This window comes from Sapajus apella, unplaced genomic scaffold (genome assembly GCF_009761245.1).
Source record: "Sapajus apella isolate SASKATOON/1434 unplaced genomic scaffold, GSC_monkey_1.0 scaffold6, whole genome shotgun sequence".
Taxonomy (NCBI): domain Eukaryota; kingdom Metazoa; phylum Chordata; class Mammalia; order Primates; family Cebidae; genus Sapajus; species Sapajus apella.
The window spans coordinates 79539815-79566420 of NW_022436946.1; the positions used below are offsets into that span (position 1 = coordinate 79539815).

At 35.2% G+C, this 26606-nt stretch overlaps 1 long non-coding RNA gene across 2 annotated transcripts; it reads left to right on the top strand.

Moving 5' to 3' along the window:
• The first annotated feature begins 343 nt into the window (after window positions 1-343).
• LOC116549777 lies at window positions 344-17694 on the top strand. 2 transcript variants are annotated; one of them, XR_004268059.1, is made up of 3 exons: window positions 344-525; window positions 1977-2016; window positions 17510-17694. It is a non-coding gene; the product is annotated as an uncharacterized LOC116549777 (long non-coding RNA). The 2 variants fall into 2 exon arrangements; XR_004268060.1 differs by lacking the exon at window positions 17510-17694 and adding an exon at window positions 8443-11448.
• Window positions 17695-26606: the final 8912 nt, after the last annotated feature.

A 26606-nucleotide genomic window follows, 5' to 3' on the forward strand; every position in this document is an offset into this window, starting at 1 on the left:
TTTTCACTCACAGGCTGGGAATGCCTCTCTATTCTATCATAATTTGAACACCTCCATAGTTTTACTAGCTTTGCCCTTCCCACCTTGCTATCATCTGCTGATGTACAGACAGTCCTTTCCATTTTTATTATTCTCCCACTCTAATAATTTTCTTTTCTTAGACAGACTTTACCATTAATGATGACAGTAACTAAAGCTGCCAGGACCAGCACATCTGCTGACCTTTATCAACACCAGGTAATGAAGTCTCTGGACCACCCATTATTTCTGAACATTCGTCGATATTCAGCCCTGTTCCTACCAATTCTGATCCACTTATCTCCACCATTTCTCTTCCCGCCATATTCTCTCATTTTGCCTTCTGGATCTCCATGCTCCTTTATACCAACAAACAAGAGGAAGAATATTCTCTCTATCCACTTCGTTAACTGAAGCCTGCTCTTTTATGAAGGCATGGCATCTCTTCCAACTATGTCAAACAGAAGAAATTTATGGGTATGCTGCTTCCACACTCTGATTAAATGGGTCAGTGGCAGAATCAGTATCCTTACTCTACCCTTTGGTTTCACATCTTTACTCCTCATTTCACTTTCGTGCCCACCTTTTTGTAGAGATCATGGCATCCGCCTTTGCCAGCTTTACCTCTTCCCCCAGGTTATATTTTCCAGTCATGGAATGTTTTAGCTGCCAGCTCACAGTTTTCCTATCTACCTGACTTCCATTCCTCTTCTCATGCAGATGTCTTATCCTGACACACTAGCTTCATTCTATTTCTGGTTTGTTTGTTTGTTTGTTTTTAATACCAGTTCAACCACATTTCCCTATGGTCTTTAACTAAAAAGTCTAACTAGTGACTAAACCACTTCCAATATTTAAAATTTAATGTTTAAATTATCTAATTACAACCTTCTACTTTTATAAACTCACCTCCTAAGTAACCACATGAAATCAAGTCTTTCACAAAATTCAGATCTTTATTTTATTGATTACTACCAATTTCTGCCCTCGTCTTCATTTTCTTCCTTATGCCCTGTGGTAGGCAGCCTCTAACATAGACCCAAATGATCCCTACTTCCTGGTATGTGTGTCCTTGTGTAATTATCTCTCTCTTGAATGTGGACTAGATTTAGAAATTTGCTTTTATCAAACAGAATATGGTAATAGCAATGGGATGTTACGATATAAAATGACTGTTTCATCTTGGGGGCTCTTTTACTCTTCCTTAGACCACTTGTTTGCCAGTAAACAAGATGCCATGTTGTGATACAGTCCTCAGTAGAGAGGTTCATGTGAGTCTGCCCTTCTGAGACCTATCAAAAGACACATGAGTGAGCTTAGAAGTGGAAGCTTCCTCACTCAAGTCTTGAGAGAACTGCAGTCCAGCCAACATCTTGGTTACTGCTTTGTGAGAGACTGGAGCCAGAATCAAGCAGCTAAGCTGCTTCTGGACTCCTGACCTACAGATATTATAGGTCAGGAATGTTTGTTGCTTCCAACTGCTAAATTTGATGATAATTTGTTATGCAGAAGTAGGTAACTAATGCATACCCCATGGATTCCACACCCATCGTTATAATAATTTACTTACAAAAATCTTCAGCTGTCTACTACATTTCCCTGGCTGAATCACCATGCTTACTGTAATGGACAACTGCCCTCCCTGATCCGGGGCCCATGCAGCAGAGCATTATTGAAGAAATTCACACTCTCAGGCAGTTAGATGTCCCTGTAAATTTACAGTTACCAGGTTCTCATGGCCTCACCACACAGACTATTATTTATAAGTTCCCAGCTTGTTATATCCTATGAATGTTTTGTAACTTTGATTATTAAAAATGCTTCTCAACTCTCCAATTATAAGTGATAACCTTTTTTCACTTGTTATTTACAAAACAGATGTGATTAGATGGGAAATACCTTACATTCATTAAACTGATTGTACCTTCACCCATTTTCTCCTCTCTTCATATCTCCAGGGAGATGCTGCCCTTATCTAAGAAAACAGCCCCTCTACAGGTAACTTGGATCTTACTTCTGTCGGCTCTCATACGAATACTCTCTCCCTGTCTCCTGGACCACTTCGATCAGCATACATATTTTACAGCAATACTCCCTGTCTAAAAACTTCTGATAAACAACCTGTTTCTCAAATCCCCTTCATAAACAATCTTTTTTAAAAAGCTGCCACATTCACTTCACTTCCTCACTTCCCTCTCATTTCTCAATCCATTTTGTCTTCCACCCCCACAATTCCACCGAAAAATTCTTGTCAAAAATCACCGAAGACCTTCATGTTGCCAAGTTAAAGGGACAAATGTTTTTCTCATCTTACTCCAAATTTCAGCAGCATTTTAAATGCAATGCCCTCCTTTTAGAAACCACTTCTATTTTGGTTTCTGTTTTATCATACTCTCCCAGATAGACTTTTACATCACTGATCACTTAGAAGACACTGAGACTTTTCTCAGTGTCTTTTACATGTTCTTCCACATTAACTTGAAATGCTGGCTGCTTTAGAGGTAAGTGTTGGATGTGCTTCCCTTATTTCTCCACCACCTCTCCCTTGGTGGTCTAATCCATTTCCTAATATAGAATATCGCTATAAAAATGTATACATACATACACACATATGAACAGGCACCCCATGTATGTCCCTTTAACAAGGATATCTGCTCTGAGTTCTAGATTTTTAAATAATCAACTGCCATATTTAATATCTCTACTAAATATGCCCCACAGTCATCTCAGATTCAGGGTAATTAAAGGAAGATTCCTGATTACTCCAAAGAAATGTGTTCTTCCCTTAGTCTTTCTGTTTAAGGAAATGGCATCCCTATCCACCTAGTTATTTAATTGGCAAACATGGGAATGATGCTTGCTGATCATTTTCTATCACTCTACACCTAATCCCTTGACAAATATTGTTTGTTCTACTTTGTATAAGTTTCCTAGGGCCATCATAATAAAATTACACAATGTGGGTGGTTTAAGCAAAAGAAATTCATTTTTTTTCGCACTTTTGGAGGGCAGATGTCTAATATCAAGTTGCCTATTGGATTAGTTCCTCTGGGGCCTCTTTCTCCAGCTTGCACATAGCTGACCTCTTGCTGCCTCTTCAAATGGGGTGGAGGGAGTGCAGAGATGGGCACAATTCAGCTGATGATATACCCTCAACACACAGATCTCAAACCTAACCAGTTATTTCCCTTTTCCCTGCCATCTTTTTTTTTGTAAAGCATATAGTTTTGACCTAGTCTTTTCTTTTATTTATTTACATATATATTTTTAAATTTATTTATTATACTTTAAGTTCTGGGTACATGTGCAGATCGTGCAGGTTTGTTACATATGTATACATGTGCCATATTGGTGGTTTGCTGCATCCATCGCCCTGTCATCTACATTTGGTATTTCTCCTAATGCTATCCATCCCCAAACCCCCAACCGCATGCTACCCCTCTCCTAGCTCTACCCCCCAACAGGTCCCGCTGTGTGGTGTGTGATGTTCCCCTCCCTGTGTTCCTCATTGTTCAACACCCACTTATGAGTGAGAACGTGCAGTGTTTGGTTTTTCATTCTCGTGTCAGTTTCCTGGGTGTTGAACAATGAGAACACAGGCACAGGGAGGGGAACATCACACACAGGGGCCTGTCGGGTGGGGAAGCTAGGGGAGGGACAGCAAGGGGTAAGGGGATTGGGGATGGATAGCATGAGGAGAAACAGCTAATGTAGATGACAGGGTGATGGATGCAGCAAACCACCCCCATGGCACATGTATACTTATGTAACAAACCTGCATGATCTGCACATGTGCCCTAGAACCTAAAGTATAATAACAAAAAAATCTATCTCTAATAAATTATACTTCAAAAAATGTATCCCTTTAAAATCAAATGGAAAAAAATATTTAACTCCAGTTACTTCTCATAACACAAATAATGAAATCCAAACTTTTAATCGTGGCCCACGGTGCCCTACCTCATCGGATTCTTGCTCCCCTCTCTAAGTTCATCTTGTGCCACACTTCTGCTTACATATAATGCCCAAGGTATATTCGTCTTTTTTTTAAGTAGCAAGGACACTACATTTTTATCTCCTTACAATCTTCCAGTGTCAAGATCATTCTACCTGGAATAAAATTTCCTTTTTTCACTGCTAGGAGAAACTTTATAGGCCTGCCCTGCCTGGTTCTTATACCAGATTTCATCTTGAAAATTCCCTTTTCAGAGGTTTTCAATTTTTTTTAACCACCCAATTTATGGTGCTCTCTCCTTATATTCTCTTTCAAGGTACTTATCTCTTTTTTATTTGTACTCAAGTAAATATTTTTTTCCTTTTTAAAATTATACTTTAAGTTCTGGGATAAATGTGCAGAACATGCAGGTTTGTTAAATAGGCATACATGTGAGCATGTTCTCATAAGTGGGAGTTGAACAAGAGAACACATGGACACAGGGAGGGTAACATCACACACTAGGCCCTGTCTATCTGTTTTATTCTAGTTACCATTTTTATATAATTGGTCTTCATCTTTTTGGTTTTTTTTAGTATGTTAGCTCCATCATTACAAACTCCTGCCTAATATAGGGCAAGACACATAGTGAGTGCTACGTTTTCTATCCCTTAGAAAAAACTCACAATAACCTTTATGAAATCTAAAGACCCAAGGAGAATTTAGCAGTAAACCAAGAACAGAGTGCTTGGTTGAATAAGGCCATGAAGCACACACACTGCCTATCACCTCCTCAAATATTTTTCTAGCAATTATCTTACTAAAAATTTTTACATACATATATAGAGGCACTAAGTCGTAACATGGTAAGCGTACTGGAAAGTGAGCTTGGAAAACCAAAGTGTAGCTTAACCTAAAGCATCTGGTTTATACCTGGAAGATCTTGTCACAACATGATCACTTTGAGCTAATCCTAGCCCTTAATCTTTCTAATAATACTATCATGTTGTCTTAACCAAATCATTTACCTGAAATAAAAGTATAGGTGATAGAAATTTTTACTCTATGCACTGCTGGTTGTATTGAAGTGACAGCTAGTTAAAATATGTTGATCTAAATATTTATTTGTATTTATAATTAAATATTTATTACTTTATACATTTGAACTTGTGACCTTAAATGTGTATGTGTGTGTGTGCATGAGAAAGAGCATGCAAGAGAGAAGGAGAAAGAGACATGCATAAAGAAAGAGAGATACACAAAAAAAATCATGTCATAAAATAACAACAATTTATTTGTCTCATAAATATGCAATCTGCGGAAGCCTTTGCTGTTAGAACAGCTTGTCTTTTGACTTTCAGGGTCAGCCTGCACAAACTGGGTATGAAGATTCCTTGCCCAAAATAGCTCCCCCTGTGACTGGCATTTGGTACTAGCTGTTGGCTGAAAGCTCAGTAGGAGTTGTAACACAGAGGATGCAGTACCTCTTTACAGACCATTCAATAGGGCTGCTTGCTCTTCTACACAGCATTGCAGCTGTCTTTCCTAAATCAGTATTCCAGAATATAGAAAAAGAAATCTGTCAGTGTTTAAGACCTAGGTCACTAAATTGGTACAGATTTATATCTGACATTACTCTTAGTCAAACAGTCACTAAGCTTGTTCAGATTCAAGGTGCTGGTGGAGGGGACTGCACTGGGTGGGGAGAGAGGTAAAAAATCTCTAGATCTTAATGTAGTCACCATTCTCAATGAAAGGAATATCAAAGAATGTGTGATATGTGGTGTACACTCTGTTCACTGACATCTTCTTGCTGTATTCTATCATTTAATATGTTAGATATTATTCCATAATCAGTGACATCTGCAGATCTGAAGTGCTTTCCAAGAAGTCAGTGGCCAGTGTTTCAACATAGTGTCAGTAACATACAACTAGAACCATTTCTCCATTATAATGCAATACGACTGAAGGATTGTAAACACAGTGTCAGTAACATACAACTAAACATGCAAACTTCTAGAGGGCAGGGATATTATTGTATGCCATAATATCAGCGTTTGGGCAGCACTTGATAAATATTGTTTGCCTAGCTCACTAATTGAGATCCTTTTAGTTGTTATAGAATGTTATTCAACCAAACAATCCATATTTATATTTCCTTTCTTTAGGAACATGATAGGTTATTTCAAGTACCTTGTTAGAAGAAGAAGCATATATACTATGCTTATAACAGTCCTGTGATATCCCTATCAGTGGTTAGATTAATAGTATCGTTTCTTAGTATAGCCATGCTGTGTCTGTTTATCCCCATTTTGTTTACTATACATTCACAAACCACCTATTCTGTAATATATTTTATAATTTTTACAGAGGTTAATATTAAATCTAAATGGTTTATTAAATTTAATAAACTACAATTTCTAGAATTTGGCCCTTTTTCCCATTTAAAATACAGCCAGTATTTATCACTTACTACTATTTGTGTTCTCTGCCAACCTATTTTCCAAGATTTTTCAAACATAGTTGGACATACTTTAATAAGAACACTTATACTTTCTTTAAATATACTATGATATAATTCGTGTAGTCCAGGACATTTGAAAAAATGATAAAGTACCTAAGGATTATTTTATTTTCTTGATTTCTTCATTTTACTCTTAAACATTATTAGTCCATACTTTTAAAGTGAAAATAGTTATCTTTTGATTGAAGATGGAATCAAAGTAGGAACTAAGTAATGCTTCCTCCTGTCTTCTTATATCATTAAACATTCTGTGCCATAAAAGCAGAATCTTTTTCACATTTCCTGTTGTTTTTACACATTTGAAATTTTTTACTTGTTTTATCCTTCTTTATATGGGCTTCTTTCTTTTATTCTAATATCCTTAATTGTTTTAAATCTTAGAATGAGTGTTTCTACTGATACAAATGACTGACTTGTATTATTTTGATTTTAATTAATAAGTTATATATATTATCCATTTTCAACCATTTTCTTTTAATATTTAAACAAAATTTCTTGAAGATAAAATTTTTTATCAAAAATTTCAAGACTTTGGGGGGAAATTTGTTTACTAAAGTCCTTTATGTATATGCTGAATGTTTAATACTATAGAGAATTTGAAAGTCTCAATTATAGAAGAGACAATTTTTATATTAGGTTATTTGATTTTGCTATTGAAGATTAAATCTCAAGCGGATTCACCATTTCTATATTAACACTGCCTTTCTATAATCTTAATTGCTTTTATGAAGGGGAAAGTTGGTAAATAGCTTCTCAAATGTTCTGTTTTTCAAAGCCATCTGACCTACTTAATTGTCTCTTTCAATGTCAACATCTGAAATAATTTCTCTATATCCTAGAGTCCCTTAAGTAAAATTTCGAAGTTGATGCTGACCAGATTGCAGGCACAATGCTCAGGTGACATCTTAATCCTCAGGACATTAGCTATAAAGCAGTTATTCAGTGACTTAAAAAGAAAAACACACTGGTAATTTGATATCAATTATCTGAATGCATCCTCACATCTTTGTTATAGGAAAAGGAAATGGATTCAACATTCATTTTATTAATCTTTTTCCTTTTGTGCCTCTCTTGAATCTAACTGAATTAGAAATAACAAAAACTTCACTTTAATCTGTCATTAAGATAAGAAAATGCAGATCCACATCAATTTATTTAGTTTCCCCGTAGGCTACGAATGAAGTATCTTCATTGAATAAGTGCTACCTTCTGAATTACTGAAGGTACAAAACAGGGAGAATTTCATGTTTCACATATGTAATTGTATTTAAATTTGACTCAAAATTTTGTTTTTCATGCTATCCTCATTTCAGGACTCTTGGCAACAACAAAATATATACCAAGCCAATTTTTCAAAACTAACTTATAAATTCGGGAAAATAATCTAAATTAAGCCCAAATATTCGCAATGATGAATTATTCAATTTATCCACTCCCCATTACTCTATAGCAACTTCATCACAGTTACAAAATAGAATTACAGATTTTGAAAACCATAACACTAGAAACAATTTACTCCTGTGTTTCTTGAACTTGTTCCATCATCAGTGTAAATTGATGTATTCACTAAAATACACAGACCCTGGGTTCCTCCCATGAGGATTCTAATTCTTCAGGCTTTTTAGGCTTATGTTTTTAACCACAACCATAAATGTTTCCTATGATCAGACAAGTCTGGGAAATAATGATATACTTTCACATCCTTGGTTTATAGATAAGGAAACTGAGACACAATCACCAAGAACAAACAGCCCAGCATTACCCAGTGAAGGAATGACCAAGTTGAAATGAGAATCCAGGTTTTGGTGGTCTGTTACTTTTTCATAATTTCAAAATCATTTATATTTTGATATGTTTTTCTTTTAATTCCTAAGTAAGATAATTATTTATTCTTTTCTCTGGAGTACATTTATCATCATATTTCTTAAGCAAAACTATGCTGCATTATCTTTTCTTATTTGTTAAGATATAGGCATTCTGTCCTGGGACCTGCGTTAGAACTACTACTAGGCACCCTTCAATTGATGTGAAGCCACTCTGGTTACCTTGTCTTATCCTAGCTCAGACAGAGAACTGATCAAACATCTTATAACCACTGAGATTGTTGATGAGTACAATTGAAGACTCAGGGAGGAAATATAGTTCCTTTCAAATTAATTAATTAAAATTATAAATGGACTTCATGGAAGTGAAAGAGAACTATTCATAGAACTAATAAAATGTTATCAATGCACCCATTTAAGAAGAATGTTTGTTACACCTTTGTTCCAGCAGTACATATGCCATATGTGAAATCTCAAAGGAGATTATCATTGCCTGCCTGCAGTACAAAAATAATCAAAGCACAGTAGTGAAGCAATATAGCTTTTGAGACAGACCAAAGTTTGAATTCTGACTCAGCCTCCTAATAATGTTGTAGACTTGGAGAGATAATTTTACACCAAGTTTTAGCATTTTTTTAAAAAAAAAAAACAATTATTAAGGTAATACTGCTTACTTAATACTTATATAAAGATTAAGAATAACATGGAAAATGCCAAATACAGTAGCAGAAATAAAAGGAGCTTTAAGAAGTAGTAACTATTAGTGCTGTTGACAAGCACACTATATGACTCTGATTTAAACACAGAGAAAGTAAAAATGGATACGAAAGCCTCCTGTTCTCAAGGCAAAGAAAAGTTTTGGTCTGAAATACTGTAGATAGCACTGAGCAGAGTGAAGAAAAATGGTTCTATATCTCACATTGTAACAATGGTCTACTTACATTTTATTTAGACTAGAGGCTACTTGCCTTATCAAATATATCAAGCACTCAGCAAAGTTTAAAAAAGCATATATAAACATTTCTATGCTATGGTTTACTAGTTCAAATATAAATATTTAAGCTTAACTGCTTCTATGTATTTTTCAATGCAAAGCAAAATAAAATCTAGATATAGAAAAATATTTGCATTAGCAGTTGTCTTGAGGTAGTAACTTTTATGCCATGACATTTGGAGTCTGACTGGTTATCGTAAATTCTGAACATGTTTAAATTCTCTTCAAAAATATTATGTATATAATAGGGTTGATTTATATTTTTACAAGTAGTATTTAAAACATAAATCTGTCCTTATTTCTGAATATAATGCCTAGTTACAAGTAACATATAAAACCAGCATTCAGATACATCCCTAATTATGTTGAAGAATTTTTTATTTAATCAAACTTGGGTAATAAAAAATTTATCTATAATTCAGGAAAAACATGAAAATTTTAAATTCAAATTTAGATTACTTTCTGTGAAAACAGAAATAATAAACTATCAAAATATCTATTAAAGTATTCATACAATGAGAAAGTAATACTGGAATCTGTAAACCTACTTTTCATTCTTGATTATTTAAAAGTAATCACCTTAACTCTCAACAGTGGCAAAATAACAGATTCAAGGCATGTGTTAAGTATAACAACTTTCATGTTTTTGAAATCTACATGATTAAAAGTTTATTGAAAGAGACATTGAATGTAAAGTTTTATTCTGAGGTGAATGTTTCTAGCTAATGTCAGACTACCTATACCCTTCTGAAAAACACTTACAGCATATGACTTTGGCAGTATAATTGAGTGCTTCTATAATAAGTCTCAAGTAATTGGAATATTAAATTTCTGTCATGTGCTTACAGTAAAGAGCACATTGTAATAATCATTAAAAACTTAGATCATAAAAATTAAAATTTAAGGTTAAACTCTATAGCTGTTTCTAGGTACTGAAGTTTTCAAAAGGTGTTAAGTGGTGTTCTAGGATCATTACTATGGGTTACTAAATTGCAACATTCTTTTGAAGCAATTATTAAGGGGTAAGAGTTAATTTGTTACAATGAACAATATTTTCATTTCCTAAAAATTGTTGAATCTGTCCATTAATGCAAAAAGAAAACCAGATTGGAGGCTTTGGGAGAGAATATTATACATGTTGTGAGACAAATTCATCTTACTCTTCTGAGTCTTTATAAATAATCACTTTGTAACAAAGACATCAAATTCTCATGTCTATGCCCATGGAGTTCATAAAAAATTATGAAATTCCATTAAAATTCAGTAGGAATTTTAGAATCAGATCAGCTATCCTGTTAGGTAAAGAAAATTGATGTTGATAACCTGAACAGCATATGAGATCTAGAATAATATACCAAAAGAGGTTTCTTTCCTCTTCATATATTTTCCTCATGTCTGTTGGAATGTGGAATGGAAACAGATTCTACTAACAAACCTAAAATTTGATCAAATTCCTATATCATCCATTTGACAACTTTGATATTTTAATTACTCTTTTAACACAAACATTTCATTTCTATCTTTTCCCAGGATCTACAATTAGAAACTTATATCAAAGATGGAATTATTGGGTAAGATTAAAATAGCATTCAATTCTAGAGAATGAGAATTGAATATTTAAATGAAATCTCTAGCAATAGGAAAGAGAACTTATCACCTAGTTAAAATAAACTGGTAAGTAAATTAGCTGGAATCTTGTTACTGTAGTCCTATGACATAAATACATAAATGATGATAGATGGTAAATAGATAGACAGATAGATAGAGATGATGTTAATAGGAGTCTTCTATGTCTCCTGAGATCTTAGTAAGAATGTTTAAAAAATCCAATTTAATATTTGTTGAAATTACTAACCCCTCAACACACAATTTGACATTGCACATTAGACATTCGTGTTCCCAAAATTTTCTTTAATTGTAGCCCTGTTCCTTTTCCATATTCTTTTCCCCAATGATTTTCTCAGGAAAAATGACCAGAACATTATTTTATCTTCTCTTGCCATCCTTGTACCTCTGTTGTCAAATCATATCTCCAAGCAACTCACTAATGCATTTTTTCAAAGATATTTGTTTCCTCCCTGAGAAATGTCATGGTGCCAGCTATAAAGATAATTAATTTAAATATTATATAACTAAATAAATATCCACGTTGATACTGATATTGCTGATTATATTTTACATATCATCTTGGCTAAGAAGATTAATTCTGAAATCAGAATCCTGAGTTTAATTTGTAGTTTTGCCATTTACTCATTTAAGGTTTTTAACTTTTATTGAAACTTGATTTCTTCAGCAGTAAGGTGGGGTGGGATAGATAGTCCTCACATTGGACAGTTGTAGAATTAATTGTAAGTACTATAAATACTGATTGCGATCCCACCCAGTCATAGTCAGTTTTCTTAAATATAAAATGGAGATAATAATAGCACCTACGTCCTAAACTTATTATGCTGTACAAGAGGAAAAATGCAACTAAAATGCTTGCACAATTCATGGTTTACATTAGTGAGTAATATATTTTATTGCTACTACAATTAGCAATAAATGGCGGTTAACACCATTTCTCTATACACAGTATCTCTTTAATATATCTTGCAATTAATTATAACAAATGATAATTATTTATATTATTGTAATAATATTTTTACAAACAATATTAAACCAGATAGTTTATTACCAACCACTCTAGAATCAAGCATTTCTACTGGGTCCACATGTTCAAATTTGAGCATTAGCATTTATTTAATAGATAAATATAAAAACAGTAAGAAATACGCACTCTCCATTTCATGGTTTTCGATGTCCAAACTATTATTTAGCAGTAAAGTTAACATAAAAAAAAGATAATTTGTAATCCTTGCTACTCACACATCTAAGTGTTTATAATAGGAGGACAGTCTTCTGGGGATAGTCTTCATAAATTAGTGTTTCTTATAAAGTTGGATCCTTAAACATTGTGCATGCTAGGGGCACCGACACCAAAGAAGTGAAAACCCATGTATTACTTTTGATATCCCAAATGTTACCTACTAAGATAACCTGCTGTTGACCAGAATCTTTACAGATAACATAAACACTTGATTAACACATAGACTAGTATTTACATATATTTTATGTATTAATGACATACATTTTTTACTGTTTTTGATATTTCTAGACTGCATGGTTCATCACAGTTTTTTTTCAAATTGTCACAGATCTCCAAAAATTCTTTCAATATGTTTATTGAGAAAATATCTGGATATAAGTGGATCTGCACAGTTCAAATCCATGTTGTTCAAAAGTCAACTACATATTTATACTATGTATTTTGACAAGGCTAATACAGGGAGCAGTAAGACAAGGAAAACATGTCAATTATGGTATTCAACTGAAGTAAAATTTAGAAAAAATTTAAAATTTAGAAAAGTAAAAGTGGGTTTCTATGTATTATGTAGGAAGATTAGTGTATATCTATCATCTGTTAAAGAAATTGTGATCAGAAAGAGGAGAATAACTTAAATGGTGTAAAAGCAATTTCTAAAACTAAATAATTTGGCTAGGTTCATTCTCAGATACTTAGTTCAGCTCTTGAAGCAGTGACCTGGAAATAGTTCCTAAAGGTTTTTGCTTATTAAAATGATTTGCTATTATAGCGATAACACAATCTCATTGTAGATAGCATCTGAATCAGTGCGATACTCTACATCTTGCCTCCAAGTCTAGGATTTAAATTTTTTTTTAATACATCACTCTACTCTCCTGGCTAAGTTCATATCCTCTTGGTTTAAAGCCAATTTCTAATTGAATTCAGTTTGTTTAATTGCTCCTCAGAGATGTCCATAAAATGTGCTCTCCCAGATTTCCTAGCAGAAATGCCATTGTCTCTGCTCAGCATTCCCTAGCAGGCACAAAACTGCCATCAAGCTCTGTCTTGCTCAACAATGACTCTTTAATATGGTCATCTCATGTGCTTTGTATTTCAATTATAATTTAGAATGAATTAAAATCTATTTAAATGGATAGCCTCATCTCTTAATACTCGATGGAAATTCATTTCAGAACATTCTATCTCCTTAAGGTAGCACAGTAAAAATGTGTGTCATCCTTTATATCGTTAATTTTAATGTCATCAATTTTATTTCCCTTTATAATTTAATCCCACATTTTTATTGATTTTCATTAACCAAGTAAAATACAGTGATGTGTTTGTGTCATATACTCTTCATAACTGAAGCATCAAAAGTTTTACTCAAAGATAGATTTAAAAGTCTAGAACTCTGTATTCCAATATTATAGAACCAATTTTAGAATCAGGCATCTCATGAAAGCAAGTAAAGTTACTTTCTATGGTACTGAAGCATTTTATTGTTTTAACATAAAAATAACTCATGGAATGAAGTCTAAGGTCACAATTTCATTTATACTAATGATCATCATGTTAGAGTTTCACAATTTATGGTTAATGAAGTAATCCTTTCACATGTATTTGATCGCTTATATCAACTCTGTGAAAAAAAAATCAGCATTATTATTTCCAGTCTATAGATCAGGAATTGGTAAACTTGGGCCAAATGGGACCAGCAACATGTTTGCGTAAATAAAATTGTATCAGATAACAGTCGTGCCCAGTAACTTATATGTTATTTATGGCTGTTTTGCAGCTACAAAAGCACAGTTAAGTAGTTGTGACAGAAGCTATGGAGTCCACAAAGCCTAACATGGAATATGTAGGATGTAGAGTAGGATGGAAACAAGCACACTGAATCCAACACTGTTGGAAATCTGAAGCCTAATTTCATCATCAAGCAAGTGTTCCACATATGCTGAAGTTACTCTGTCTTGTAGCCAAGCATCTGAGATGGACATGATAGAGATATCACATTGAGATTTTACTTTCTTTTCTTTCTGCCTTGACAACTTACATTTATTTGACCCCTCAGATAGTAAATTTCGTTAGGTAAATTTTCATTATAATCTGAAGAAAACTCATTATTCCTGTTCCTGCTGACAAGTCATTTAGCCTGATTTGCAAAATATACCATAGTAAAGTCTTTTATAAGATAATTTAAAATATCACTTGCTTTTGATAAAGACAAACCAGGCCTTTCATCTTTCTGTTACTACAGTCCATTCTCTACTTTTTGTCTACCTAATTCTTGTAAACACTGACTCTACATTAGTCTTAATTTAATATTTTCATAAATTTTAAATTTAACATTAGAAATAATTTGTCCTATTTATGGATCCTTTTGAAAATATAAAATGCAAAATGCATTTTTTGTTGTTTAGAGATAGTTGGAAGACATACAAAATTTTAAGTATTTTAAATTGTTTTATTTTGCTAGGTAATTAAAAACCTCCAAATACAATGTTTTAATATGAAAGAGTATACCCCTATATTTTTGGATAAAAGCCACTTTATCATGGGATCTATGGATAGAATCCAAATAGATTGAAATCTAACTTAGAATTCCATTCCCTTTATTGTACTCTATACATTCATCCACTAATTTGATAATGTTTGTTAACACTCCTTATATTACAAGCATTATTCTAGGTCCTATGATACAGCAACGAACAGCATATAAAGGTTATCTGATCCCTATGTGCTTATACCATGTGATGCTAAGTGCTATGATTATGAATAAACCCATGTAGAGAAGTAGATAGTGATGGGGAAGCTGGGGTCAGCTGTTTTTTTACAGGTGGTCAAGGAAGTCCTTTGTGAGAAGAGATCCAAAGTAGTGAGTGCAGGACAGTTTCTGTGTGACCTCGCCAGTACCATGGACTGATTTTAATGCACTTGTGTGAGTTCAGTGAAATAGAGCACTCATACAAACAAGTTAAGTGAAGCAACTTCTCACTCATAGATTAGTAGGGATCAGTAGAAGCCTAAAACTAATGGTGAGTTGATCCTCCAAAAAAATAAATCCCCCCCTCAAAATGCTTTGTTAAAGTTATATATCTTACTTTTCAAACTTAAAAGCAATTGAATAGAAAAGCTGATATTACAGTATGAAACCATTTATGTAATTCTAAATTTCAAAATTATATTATATATACAACACAGAAAACAAACGTAACAGTTTCAGGATAGGGTTTGCCACTAGAAAAGGAGGAAAGAAGAAAGGAGAGCGATTCGGATGGGATGTTCTTAAAGCTATCCACTGAGTGTTATTTTTTGATATAATAATCTTTGGGACTACATAATAAATAATTGTCTTAGAACATTATTTTTAAAATCTTATTCCCCAATTTGGAAAATTTCAAACTGTAAAATTTAACATCTGTTAAATCTCATTATGTATTTCTCACTTCTTTCATAAAAATTAAAATTTTCTACCGATAATATTTAAAAATGCATGTATTTGGTATTGCTTTAAAACTTTTTTCTATGTCTTCACTTTTAATAGCCACATAAAATTCCATCATATGAATGTGCTATAATCTGTTTAAACCTTCAGCTATATGTGATCATTTTGAATGTTTTCGATATATTGGTACTACTAACCATCTTGCAATGGTAAACTTTTTACCAAGTATTACTGATATTTAAAAATAAATCCCATCTGAGTGAAAATGATAAACATGTCTAAGAATTTTTGTATATTTATATTGCCAACTTATCAAATGCCATAAATGAGTCTGTGTTGATTTATAATCTAAATAACTATGAAGGAGAGTGAAAAATTTAATAAACCATCTACCAAGCAGTAGTTAGTCTTTACATAGTTTTCTATCGATATAAAATTAAGACAAGTCATCATTTCTTAAAATACCATTTAGTGAGGATTAATTTATTTTTCTGTGTTTGTTAACTGTTTACACTTCTTTAACGTAGTACAGCAGTTAATGGCAAGGCCTTCACAATCAGAGATAAGTAAGTTTGAGAACAAGTTCTGGTATCATTGTATGTATTCCCCTAGATGAGTTAATTTATCTCTCTTGGTTATTATTTTCTTTTATGCACAAAATGTGTTTTATTAGTTTATTAGGGCTGCAGTGAACAAACAATGAACTAGATGGCTTACAGACAGAAATTTATCATCTCACAGTTCTGAAGGATAGAATTTGAAATTCAGGTGTTGGCAAGGCTGCTTCCTTCTGAGGGTTATTAGGGAAGGATCTATATTTTCCTTTCCAAAATTTCTAGACAATTCCCAATATTTTGTGGGTTATAGATAAAAAGTGGATCAATTATTCTTAAAAACAATTTGATTCATCAAAAGATAATGATCAGAAAAGGTAAATGCAAACATGGACAGGTAGAAATTATTCACAATCTGCATGTGAATATTTACTAACAGATTTAAATGCAACCCATGGAGGGTTTTAAATGTTTGTAACTAAAAGGCTAACCTCAATAATTGCCCAGTTTGAATTTTTTTCGACAATTCAGACAAGAAGTTGATTTTAAAATATAGCTTTAAATGGTTAAAAATATACCGATTATGCATATACAAACTTTGATATGGATAATGAAAAAAGATGACCAGGGTCTCATTTTTACTAATAAAACAGCGTACTGGAATTAGAATACACTTAGTTTCCTCAATTTGTTACGTAGACAAAAGAGAAAATGGCAAAGGAAATAACTGAAGCCAGAGACTGATAAATTAGAAGGAAAGCCAGGTGCTCCGGATTATGTAACCGGTTCCCATTGGCCACTCCGTACCTCTTCAATCAAGACAGCTTTTTACTGTCAGAATAATTGTCTAAAAAATTATTTTTAGAATCTTATTTCCCAATTTAGAAAATTTCAAGTACCTAAAATGCACACTTCCCTGTTAGTCTTTCAAGATGTTTCATAATCTTTTTACACCTTCTCCTTCCAGGCACAGTTAAGCTTCTCTAGAATTGGAACTATTTATTTTACCAACTCACAAATGCATCGTGATAATTTCTCTAATTTCTTTTCCAGGTTATTCCCCAGCCATAAATTAAATTGTGTTCAATATATATATTCACTGAGCTCCTCTTTTACTGTGAGAGATACTAAGAGATACTGTGAGAGATACTAAGATGAATCAAAACACTGCCCTCACCACTGTACATAGTGTCTTTTAAATGCTAGCTACTGAGAAGATACACGAGGTAAGGAATGAAGAAATAAACACTGCTATTATAACCTTCCATCTTATACTTTGCCCCTTTGTATTTGCAAAAAGTAAAACTATCAAGATTCTTTTATTCTATGAAACCTTTCTTAACTACTTTAATTCTTTATTTTATAGCTCTTTAAGGATATACTCCTTGCTACTCAACTGGTGAATCAAGAGCCCAGAGTTCATTAGAAATGCAGACTCAGGCCCCACTGCTAAACCACCAAATCAGAATTTGCCTTTTAATAGAATCTCCAGTGAGCGATACACACACACACACACACACACACACACACACACACACACACAAAATATTTCTCCAGTAAGATATACATACACACATATATTTTATACATATATATAATACACATACATATATATACCCAGTGATATATATATATACACACACATATATATGTGCATATATATATGTGTGTGTGTATACATATATATGTGTGTGTGTATATATATATAAGCACTTGCCATAGCATAGAATTTGCCATTTTTTGGTACATAATTCTGTATGTACCAATAAAGAATAAGCCATAAGCCCCAGAATCCCCTTCTGGCCCTAAATAAAGGTTTGCTTATTGGTCACATTGAGAAAATGACAGAACTCTACTCATTCATAAACATAACAGAATACTTAGCAGTGGTGAGAAGTGTGGTCATATAACTCCACCACAATAATCAAAATAAGTTAATAATAATACAGTAACACATGATTTCTTTTGAGAAAATGGAATTTTCTAATAATGTTCTTCATAGCTTTTATAAAACATTTAGACTTCAGTGATATTTAAAGCATTGAATTTAGTTGTAGTCTCTTTATCTGGAAGAGCCATACACTTCCATTTATGCCTCTCAGGATGTTGGTGTTGGCATTTTTCAAAAATTTCAGACAGACCAACTGTCTGATATTTGAATTTGTCTAAATACAACCTGTATTAGTTAGGCTTCTCTAGAGGGACAGAACTAACAGGAGAAACAGGAAATACACACACACACACACACACACACACACACACACACATATGTGTGTGTGTATATATATATATATATATATACACATATATATAAAACTATTTTTAAAAAATATCTAACTATTGATTTATCTAGGGATTTATTAAGAATTTTTAACTCAAATTATCACAAGGTCCCACAATAGTTTGTCTGCAAGCTGAGGAGCAAGGTGGCCAGTTCAAGTCCCAAAGCTAAGGAACTTGGAGACTGATGTTTGAGGCCAGAAAGCATCCAGCACAGGAGAAAGATGTAGGGTGGGATGCTAAGCCAGTCTAGCCTTTTCACATTTTTTTTCTGCCTGCTTTATATCCTGGCCTCCCTGGCAGCTGATTAGATGGTGCCCACAGAGATTAAGATTGGGTCAGCCTTCCCAGCCCACTGACTAAAATGTTAATCACCTTTGACAACTTACAGACACACTCAGGATCAATACTTTGCATCCTTCAATCCAATCAAGTTGACACTCAGTATTCACCATCACAAGCCTACCTCTTGTCAATTTCAACCCATGCACATCTCCAGAGATCATACATAATCTTCAAATAAAGATAATAAGAAGGTCATAATTATGTCTGACACAATACAACCAACTATCCTTTGTACAGCGATAAATGCACCAATCCCCAACTCAAATGCTATTACATAAAGTTAACAACACTTAAATACTGAAATGAAGTCAATAAATCTTATGTCACATGATAAAGGAAGAGGGAAATAAAATGAAGTTTTTTTTAGTAGAAGTGTATACATGCACAAACATGTTTTTAACAAAAGGAGGAGGAAATATTCATGACATTTGTTGGGAAAAACAGCAAAGGAGAAAGGACTTACAGAGTGCCTTCATAAATTGGTTATGAGCAACATATAAACAAGGAACAACAAACTGCAGAAGGCCACAGGAGGCCTCTGAGGAGGAAGGCCTCTCCATGCCTCATGTTCTGGTGCAGGGTGACATGAGTTCTGTTGCCATAAACATTGTTTTCAAGGACGTGCAACCCCTTCATAGCACTATGATGTAGCCAGACTTGTAGGATCCTTGTAAGGTCTGTGTTCCATGAACTGTACATAGATAATAAGCTAAAGATAACCACGTCTGTGTTTTGTGAAACTCCCAAACCACCAGTTATCAATCCTTGGAATGACACACCAGTTCTGGTTCACTGATTCACTTCGGACTCACTGATTCACTCCACCATGACTCCACCCCTACCCTATAGATCAAAGGTATTGTAATCAATAAATAGTGTGGATGATCAGAACTAGGGGCCTTCACTGCCTCTTCCAGAGTAATAAAGTAATAGCCCACTGGCTCCACTGTCTCTCTTAATCTGTCTTTTTCTCATTCCTTTGTTGCCACTGAACTCGTGGTACCCACAGTTGATGTAGGGCTGTCTCCTTACATTCTGCTGCACAATGAGGGGCTCATGGATTCCCTACAGCATGTATAGTCCTTGTTTCTGCAACTGGTCATGTGATCATAGCTGGTATTGATGACTACACCTTTCTACCACTCATTCTGTACTCCCTTAGCCTTTAGCAAGCAGGTTGTGTTTTGTTTTTGTTTTTGTTTTTTTTCTCCTGGTGGTGTGACCCAAATCTTCATTTCTGAAGAGTCTGGGTCATTTGTAATCCTGCCTGGATTACGCTGCCGTAGTTTCCCGTAAACCTTAATCATGCGGCATAGTAATATGAAGAGAAGCCCTAAGGCATCTCCTATATTCCATGTTACTCTTCCTTACCACCACTGTGGAGTAGTAGACTGATTTCAGCCTGACAGTCTGGGTTAATCACCCCAGCCAACACTGTAACTCCCTTCTTAGCCTGTTGACTTAAAGGTAGGAGGAGCCAAAGTGTCCAGGTGGCAGTCTTAACTTCCAGTTTAATGAAATCATTGTTGTGTCCCCTAGTAGCAGCATTCCTCCCTCTGGTAGTAAGACCTCTAGGCCAGCAAAACATAACATCATGAAAACAAGAAGCAAAAATTTGCTAGTGGATCACTAGGGGTGATGGTGAGTGGTGCCACTTCCACTTTCACCCCTTGCTTCCTGGACCTGTGAATCCTGGCTATGGGAGAAATAGTACCATGTATTGGAGGCTGATTCAGAGGATACATGGCCTTCTGGAGCACTTTGCCCCAGCCCTGAAAAGTATTGTCACCTAGCTGGCACTGCAATTATGACTTCAAAAGGCCATTCCACTGCTCTATTTGTCCAGCTGCTTCAGGATGATAGGGAACATGGTAAGACCAGTGAATTCCATGAGTATGAGCCCACTGTTGCACTTCTTTATCTGTAAAGTGAGTGCCTTGGTCAGAGCCAATGCTGTGTGAAATACCATGACTGTGGGGTGGATAAGGCATTTTGTGAGTCCACAGATGGTAGTCTTATCAGAAGCATTACATGTGGGATAGGCAAACACATACCTGGAGTAAATGTCTATTCCAGTGAGAATCAACCTCTGCCTTTTCCATAATGGAAGAGGTCCAATATAATCAACCTGCCACCAGGTAGCTAGCTGTTCACCCTGAGGAATGGTGCCATATCAAGGGCTCAGATTTGGCCTCTGTTGCTGGCAAATTAGTCCCTCAGCAGTGGCCACAGCCAGGTCAGCCTTGGTGAGTGGAAGTCCATGTTGCTGAGCCCATGCATAACTTCCATCTCTGCTACCATGGCCATTTTGTTCATGGGCCCACTGGGCATTGACAGGGGTAGCTGGAGAAAGAGGCTGAGTGGTATCCATAGATCAGGTCATTCTATCTGCTTGACTATTAAAATCCTTCTCTGCTGAGGTTGTCCTTTGGTGAGCACTCACATGGGATACAAATATCGTCACAGTTTTTGACCACTCAGAGAAGTTCATCCACATACCTCTTCGCCAAATTTCTTTGTCATCAATTTTCCAATCAAGCTTCTTCCAAGTCCCTGACAATCCAGCCAAGCCATTGGTTACAGTCCATTAATCAGTATATAATTGCACATCTGGCCATCTCTCTTTCCATACAAAGTGCACAACCAGGTGTACCAATGGAAGTTCTGCCCACTGGGAAGATTTCCCTTCACTGCTGTCTTCCAGGGACATCCTAGAAAGGAGCTGTAGTGCTGAAGCTGCTCATTTTTAGGTGGTGCCTGTATATCGTGCAGAATTATCTGTGAACCAGGCCCCAGTGTTCTCTTTCCCTGTCAAATAATCATAGGGAACTCCCCATGAGACCACCAGTGAAGACTGGGGAAGAGAAGGCAGGATAGCAGGAGTGGACACCCTGGGCATTTGAGACACTTCCTGAGGTAACTTACTTGTGCCCTTAGGACCTGCTCAAGCCTGAGCATGTATATACCACTTCTATTTGCTGACAGAATGCTGCTGTACATGACCCACTTTATGGCTACAGGGGTCAGAAAGCACCCAATTCATGATAGGCAGTTCAGGTTCCCTGGTGGCTTGATGATCCATAGTCAAACATTCAGTTTTCACCAAAGCCCAGTAACAGGCCAAGAGCTGTCTTTCAAAAGCAGAGTAGTTAACTGCATGAGATGGCAGAGCCTTGCTTCAAAATCCTAGAGGCCTCCACTGTGATTCTCCTATGGGGGCCTGCCAAAGGCTCCAAAGAGCATTTCTATCTGCCACTGACACCTCAAGCATTGGATCTGCTGGGTCATATGACCAAAGTGACAGAGCAGCTTTGCACAGCAGCCTGTACTGTGGCAGAACCTTCTCACTTTCTGGACCCCACTCAAAACTGGCAGCCTCCCAGGTCACTTGATAAACAGTCCGGAGTAAAACAATCAAATGAGAAATATGTTGCCTCCAAAATCCAAATAGATTCAGTGGCATTGTACCTCTTTCCTGGTTGTTGAAGGGACCAAACGTGGCAATTTATCCTTCACCTTAGAAGAAATCTCTTGACATCCCCCACACCACTGGACTTCTAAAAATTTTACTGAGGTAGAAGGTCCCTGAACTTTAGATGGATGGACTTCCTTTGACATGCAAATGTCTCACCAATCAGTCCAGTATGTTTATTACTTCTTGCTCATTGGATCCAGTCAGCATAATATCATCAATGTAATGGATCAGTGTGATGTCTTGTAAAAGTGACAAGCAATCAAGATCTCTCCTAATATACAGTATGACGCAAAGTTGGAGAGTTGATATAACCCTGAGGTAGGACAGTAAAGGTACATTGCTGGCCTTGCTAGGCAGAAGGCAATTTGATTCTGGTGGGCCTTATGGATAGGAATGGGGAAAAAGGCATTTGCTAAGTCAATGGCTGCATATCAGGTACCAGAACGCGTGTTAATTTGCTCAAGCAAGGAAACCACATCTGGTACAGAAGATGCAGTTGGAGTCACCACTTTGTTAAACTTATGGTTGTCCTCTGCCATTCTCCAGGATCCATCTGTCTCTGTACAGGCCAGATAGGAGATTTGAATGGGGATGTGGCTAAAATAATCACCCCTGTGTTTTTAAAGTACTTGATGGTAGCACTAATCTCCACAGTCCTTTCAGAGATGCAATCTTGTTTTTGATTTACTACTTTTCCAGGTAGAGGCAGCTCTAATGGCTTCCATTTGGCCTTTCCCACCATAATGGCCCTCACTCTACCAGTCAGGGAGCCAATGTGGGGGTTCTATCACCTGTTTAGTATTTCTATGCCGATGTTGCATTCTGGCACTGAGGAAATGACCACAAAATGAGCCCAGGACCCACTGGACCCACTATAAGTTGGATCAGAGCTAAAACTCCATTAACACGTGAATATTCATAAGCCCTACTTTAGCTGGGGTGCCACAATGATATCTCACATGCAATGATGCCCATAGACTCAAACTAAAGGGGTGGAGAAAAATCTACCAAGAAAATGGAAAAGAAAAAAAGAGCACATGTTTCTATTCTAATTTCAGAAAAAACAGACTTTAAAACAACAATAATCAAAAAAGACAAAAAAAAAAAGGCATTACATAATGATAAAGTATTCAATGTAAAAAGACTTAACAATCCTAAATGTATATGCACCCAACACAGGAGCACCCAGATTCATAAAACATGTTCTTAGAGACATACAAATATACTTAGATAACCATACAATAATACTAGGAGAATTCAACACCATGCTGACAATATTAGACAGATCACCAAGGCAGAAAACTCACAAAGATACTCAATACATGAACTTGACATTTGATCAAATGGACTTAACAGACATCTACAGAACGCTCCACCCAACAACAAAAGAATATATATTCTTGTCATCTATACAGGACACATAACTAAAAATCAACCACATGATCGGCCACAAAACAGTCCTCAACAGATAAAAAAGGAAAACAGAAAAAAAACAAAAAATCCCAAAATTATACCAACTACAGTCTTTGACCACAGCACAATAAAAACACAAATCAGTACTAAGAAGATCACTCAAAACCATGGAATTATATGGAAGTTAAACAACCTTCTCCTGAATGACTTTTCAGTAAATAATAAAATTAAGTCTGAAATAAAGAAATTATTTGAAACTAATGAAAACAGAGGTACAAGATACCAGAGTCTTTGGAACCCAGTTAATGCAGTGTTAAGAGGAAAGCTTATAGTGCTAAATGTCTGTATCAAAAAGTTAAAAAAAAAAATCTCAAAGTAAGAATCTAACATCACACCTAGAGGAACTAAAAAAATAAGGCAAACGAAAGTACTTCACAGCTATCAGAAGAAAACAGAAGTAACAAAAATTAGAGCTGAGCTGAACCAAATGAAATCAAGATGAGAAAAAAAAAATGCAAAAGATCAGGAAAGCCAAAAGGTGGCTCTCCCAGAGAATAAATAAAGTTGATAAGTTGCTAGCTAAATTATTCAATGAAAAAAAAATCCAAATAAACACAATCAGAATTGATAAAGGTGACATCACCATAAAAATACAAACAAGCAAACAAAAACAAACAAACAAACAAAAAACAAAAAAATCCTTAAGAGTATTACAAGCACTACCATGAACAGAATCTAGAAAACCTAGAAGTTAAACTATCTATCTTTGACAAAGATATGATTTTATAACTAGAAAACACCAGAGTTTCTTCCCACAAGCTCATAGATCTGATAAATAACTTCAGTAATGTTTCATGGTACAAAATCAATGAACAAAAATGAAAAATTAAAACCCTGTATACACCAATAACTAGCTCTAAAATTGAATTAGTAATAAACTGGAAAAATCCCTGAGACATATGGATTCACAGCCAAATTCTAGCATGCATAAAAACTGTTACTAAGCCTACTGAAATTATTCGAAATATTAAAACAGGGGAAATCCTCTCTAACTCATTTTATATAAGCATCACCATTCTGACACCAAAACCTGGCGGAGTCACAACCAAAAAGGAAAACTTCAGGCCAATATTCCTGATAAACATGTATGTAAAATTTCTTAACAAAATACTAGCAAACTAAATCCAGCAGCACATCAAAAATGTAATTCAGTACAATCAAGTAAGCTTTTTACCTGGAATGCAAGGTTGGCTTAACGTATGCAAATCAATAAATGTAATTCATCACATAAACAGAACTAAAAATAAAAACCACATGATTATCTCTACAGATGTATGGAAGATTTTGATAAAATTCAACACCCCTTTATGTTAAAAACCCTCAAGAAACTAGGCATTGAAGGAACATACCTCAAAATAATTAGAGCCGCCTGTGACAAACCTACAGCCAATATTATACTGAATGTGTAAAAGCTGGAAACATTCCGCTTAAGAACTGGAGAAAGACAAAGATGCCCACTTGTCTATTCTATTCAACATAGTACTGGCAGTCTCAGACAGAATAACTAGGCAAGATAAAACATAAAAGGCATCCAAATAGGAAGAGAGGAAGTCAAACTATCTCTCTTTGCGAAGGACATAATTTAACGTCTACAAACCCCAGTCTCTGTCCAAAAGCCCCTATATTTTGGGGAAAAAAAACCTTCGGGAATGTTTCAGAATACAAAATCAGTATACAAAAGTCAGTAGCATTTCTATACACCAACAGCATCCAATCTGAGAGCCATGACAAGAACACAGTTTCACTTATGATAGCCACAAATAAAATGGAATAAAATACTTAGAATACTAACCAGGGAGTTGAAAGATCTCTACAACTAGATTTTAAAAACACTGATGAAAGAAATCAGAGATGCCAAAAACAAATAGAAAAACATTCCATACTCATGGACAGGAAGAATCAATATTGTTACAATAGCCATACTGTCCAAAAGAATTTAAAGCTTCAATGCTATTTCTATCAAACTCCCAATGATATTTTTCAAGAGTTAGGGGGGAAAAAAACCTAATTTTGAATTCCTGCTAAACCAAAAAAGAGCCTGAATGGTCAGAGCACTTCTAAGTGTAAACAAAAACAAAAACAAATCAAAATCAAAAACAAACAAAAAACAAAGCTATCATACTATATGACTTAAAACTACACTACAAGGCTACAGTAACTAAAAGAGTATGGATTGATACAAAATCAAACACATAGACTAATGAAACAGATTATAGAATATAGAAATAAAGCCACAAACCTACAGCCACTTGATCTTCAATAAAGTCAACAAAAACAAGCAACAGGGAAAGGATTCTGATGTGGTTTGGCTGTATTTTTACCCAAATCTTATATTGAATTTTAGTTCCATAATCCCCATATGTCATGGGAGGGACCCGGTGGGAGGTAATTTAATTATGGGGGTGGTTACTCTCATGCTGTTCTCATGATAGTGAGTGAGTTCTCACAAGATCTGATGGTTTTATAAGGGGTTTTCCCCCTTTTGCTCAACATTTGTCCTTGCTGTCACTATGCAAAGAAGGATGTGTCTGCTTCCCCTTGTACTATGATTGTAAGTTTCCTGAGGCCTCCCAAGCCCTGTGGAACTGTGAGTGAATTAAACCACTTTTCTTTATAATTTACTCAGTCTCAAGTATTTCTTCATAGCAGTGTAAGAACAAACTAGCACAGGACATTTCTACTGCAGAGTGGGCCGCAGCTGTAAAGATACCTGAAAATGTGGAAACAACTTTGCAACTGTGTAACATGCAGAGACTGAAACCATTTGGAGAGCTCAGAAGACCAGCAAACCTGGGAAAGTTTGTAACTTCACAGAGACTTGGAGGACTTAGAAGACAGGAAGATGTGGGAAAGTTTGAAACTTCCTAGAGACTTGTTGAATGGCTTTGAC